At 34.8% G+C, this 3885-nt stretch overlaps 1 pseudogene; it reads right to left on the bottom strand.

The window, feature by feature from the left end:
- Window positions 1-604: 604 nt before the first annotated feature.
- Window positions 605-2938, bottom strand: LOC149174786 (cysteine-rich receptor-like protein kinase 43; annotated as a pseudogene).
- Between the last annotated feature and the right edge of the window lie 947 nt (window positions 2939-3885).

The raw sequence follows: 3885 nt of genomic DNA on the forward strand, positions 1-3885 counted from the left end.
GCATGCATATACATGTTTTTTAATCTTTAGCGGATTTTAGTTGCACACAGGTCCCGGTTTTGACATTAACTATTTTGTTATGGAAGGTTGATCTCATTAATTGTTATCTATGATATATATATATAGGATAGTTAGTTATATTCTCTCCTCATGAGTATATACATTGCCACCGATTTTTGTACAAATGAAATTACTTGTTTTTCTCCTTCATAGAAAAGGAAAAAAATTGAAGTTTAGCAACTTTAAATAAAATTGTATATACATAACTCTTCCGAGCTTTGTAAGTTAATTACTCTCCTAAATAACAACAACAAAAAAGTCAATAAAACCTTAAAATTTCAAAAACTTAATTCTTATAACAACAAAAAAATGAATAGTACCTTACAAGTTAAAAAACCTAATTATTAGAAATCAATAAATATAATAAATAAAACTATGTTTACATCGTTAAATATAACTTAGTGCTCTCCGTGTTTGCCCAACAGACTTATCCCACACACAACTTCTTGACAACTTGCATTTAAATCTGTTCCATTCCTCGCTTCATTAAACATGCTATATACTAAATTAATGTTAAAGCATTTCCTGCAATCTCTCTCTTGCTTTAGATGCGATCATTGGCATTAGATGCAGTAGCCGAAGAAGATGCAGTTGCAGACGCATGTGGCGATCCAGAACTGGTGATTTTGTTGGTTTGGGAAAGATAGGAACTCACAAAATCAGGCTTTGTGGGATCCGGTAAGTACGTCAATGAATCAGTTGAAAGCATCAAAGTGACCGTAGACATCGCTGGACGAAGATGGGATTCGGTTTGTGTACACAGAAGTCCAATCTGAATGCATATCGAAGCTTGCGTCTCATCGCACGTTTCAATTATGGATGGATCAATTAATTGCACAATATTTCCTCCATCGTATGATCTCCATGCCTGCATTAACACAACGGGTTCGTCATTATGATAAGATATATACACACTTCGGACATATTCAAAAAGATGGGTTGTGAAATCCTAGCTAGCGTAAATGTTTTATAAATGAACTACCTAACGGTTCTAAGGACGTTGTTTAATGGTTGGGTAACGAGGTTGGTTTCATGGTAGGTGACGAGGTTGGATCTTAATATGTTTCGTAGTCCAATCTTACATAGGATTATGTATATATAACAGCCCTCATGTTATATAAGAAACACGATTTCTTACCTATACTAAAAGAATCCTGGACAGGACTCTATAGCAAGGAAGAAAGTGATATAATTAAATTAAAGTAAATACGCTGAGTTCGGCATAGGACGGAAACAGTATCTCACCCATCCTAAAAGAATCTGCATTTCAGGGGACAGACTGTAATCCGTGTTCTTTCTTCCCGAGATAATTTCCAAGAGAAGAACGCCAAAGCTATAAACATCAGTTTTCACAGATAGTTGTCCCCGCATAGCATACTCCGGTGGCATATACCCGCTGCATATCCATTGTACAATGTCAAAGATTACATATTGCGGTAAAAAAAAGTAGAACTGTATAAGCATAAGTTATGCACAAAGCAATTGTGGTTGTAAATCTTAGAAAGTAAAAACTTAACTGAAAATGCAATTGAAAACAAAGATGCATAAAGTACAAATACAATACTGTCCAAGAAATTGAAAAAGAAAACAAATATGCATAAAGTACAATTACAATACTGTCCAAGAAAACAAAGATGCCATAAAGTACGTTTACAATACTGTATGTGAATCCTCTTGAAATGAAATCGGCACAGTAAAGCAGTGTATGAGAGCGATGCTGGCATTGAAATCTTACTATGTTCCAGCAACTCGTGTACTGACGTGAGTTTCGTCTTCAGGGAAAAGTCTTGCCAATCCGAAATTTGCTATCTTTGTTCAGTTTCTCGTCCAATAACACATTGTCGGCTTTAATATCTCGATGAATAATACGCAGCTGAGAATCCTGGTGAAGATAGAGAAGCCCACGAGCTACTCCCATTATGATGTTGTAACGCTTTTGCCAATCAAGCTGGCTGCGTTTGTGTGGATCTGTATACATTAATCAATTAATTATCATGTTCTGGAATAAATAAGTTGAAACATGAATGTTTACTATAGATATAAGATGGAAAATACTCACCAAATAATATTTTATCAAGGCTTTTATTGGGTAAGTACTCATAAACGAGCAACCTGTCTAATCCCTCTGCACAACAACCCAGAAGATTCACAAGATTTCGATGTTGAACTTTTGCCACAAGATTGACTTCATTCATAAATTCCTTCTTTCCTTGCAAAGATTTCAACGACAACTTTTTCACAGCTATGTCTTTCCCATACGGAGTAGTTCCATGAAATTCAAACAATAGATCAATATGAGGATTTTGTTAAGTATTTATCCTCAATTTGTTGCCTTACAACATATTTGTCTTTAAACTAACAGTTTGCATCCAACGATGACATAAGCCTCCTAATTGATATAATTTAAGTTTCTAAGTTTCTAACGCCAGCACAAGCTTTCTTCGCCTATGTTACCTTATATACAGCCCCAAATCCTCCCTCTCCCAGCTTGTTACTCTCATGAAAATTTTCCGTAGCCGCTAACAGTGTCTCCAATGTAAATAGTATTTGTGGTTCATGACGAATCAGTGTGTCTTCCTCGAGCCCATTGCGCTCTATATGACGGAAAGGATATAAATTAGAGAAGACCAGCGGAACGATAAATTAATTTTACATATACCTGTTATAATTCACTAACCATGACTTGTAAAAATTAAACAAAAGTATGTAAAGATGATTATTTTGATGCTACTGAACCATAAAAAGGTACGATTGGAGAAAAGCATGGAAAGATGATTTTTATAGAAAACAAAAGTATAAAAATAACAAATAAAATTCAGCAAATTTTAAAAAGCTCATAATTTCCAACAGAAATACCTTTATATCGCCTTCCAAACATGGCAAATTTTAGGAATAGACATACTATTGAGACCAGAACGAAGCCACCAACAACACCTAAAGTTATGGGTGTTTTGTTTGTGGACTTGGAGGGCGCAATCGAATTAAAGAAATGATAAAATTATGGAAATTTCCGATAATTTTGAACAAAACAGAGGAAGCAAAGTTCCTCAACTCAACACAAAGAAATGAGATAAATCTGGACAAAGAAGATGTGGAGAAAAGCTTTGTTTTTATTAACCATAAAAATGACAATAAAAATTACAAGCTTCTTCAGAACTACAGTTCTGGAATAACTAAAAACTCCATACTCTGTTTTTTTAACACAGATTCGTGTTTCAACATCTGGCAGACAATTGTTGAAACACCACACAGTCTGTTGCTGAAACACACAGACAATTGTTGAAACAGCCTGTAGAATGCATTGCTGCTCCAAAACAGAACGACTCTATTTTCTCGCTGTTTTCTCTGCTCTGCCTTCTTCTCTGTGTTTTTTTGTTTCTCAAACTCTCTAACATTCTTCTAATCTAAAAAAATAACTGTTGTTCATTACATTTATATGTTAAAAACATATTTGACTTTAAACAATAAGATAATAAAAATATCTTCTAAAACTTATCTGCGTATTGAATGCAGCAAGCAGTGATGCCTTTTGAAGAAATGAATTCGGCTGTTACAGGGGAATTTAATTCTGTAAATTTAATGCACAGTAATGTGAAAAATATCAAGCACGACTTTGAGGCATCCAACAGTCTGGATATCTACAGCAAATTGGATTTCTGTCCAGCTTTTTATGTTGCAGTTGGAATTAAATTCCAACACTCCCCCTTACTTTCAACTGCTGGGTTTTTCTGCATACCCAGGCATTTCCTGAAATGATCAAAACTTTTCTTTCCCAACGGTTTTGTCAAGATGTCAACTAACTGATTCTCTGTTCTGCAGTGCTGC

Source organism: Pinus tabuliformis, chromosome 4_1, assembly GCF_031772625.1.
Source record: "Pinus tabuliformis cultivar Carrire ecotype Pingquan chromosome 4_1, CPIR1, whole genome shotgun sequence".
In the NCBI taxonomy this organism is placed as follows: domain Eukaryota; kingdom Viridiplantae; phylum Streptophyta; class Pinopsida; order Pinales; family Pinaceae; genus Pinus; species Pinus tabuliformis.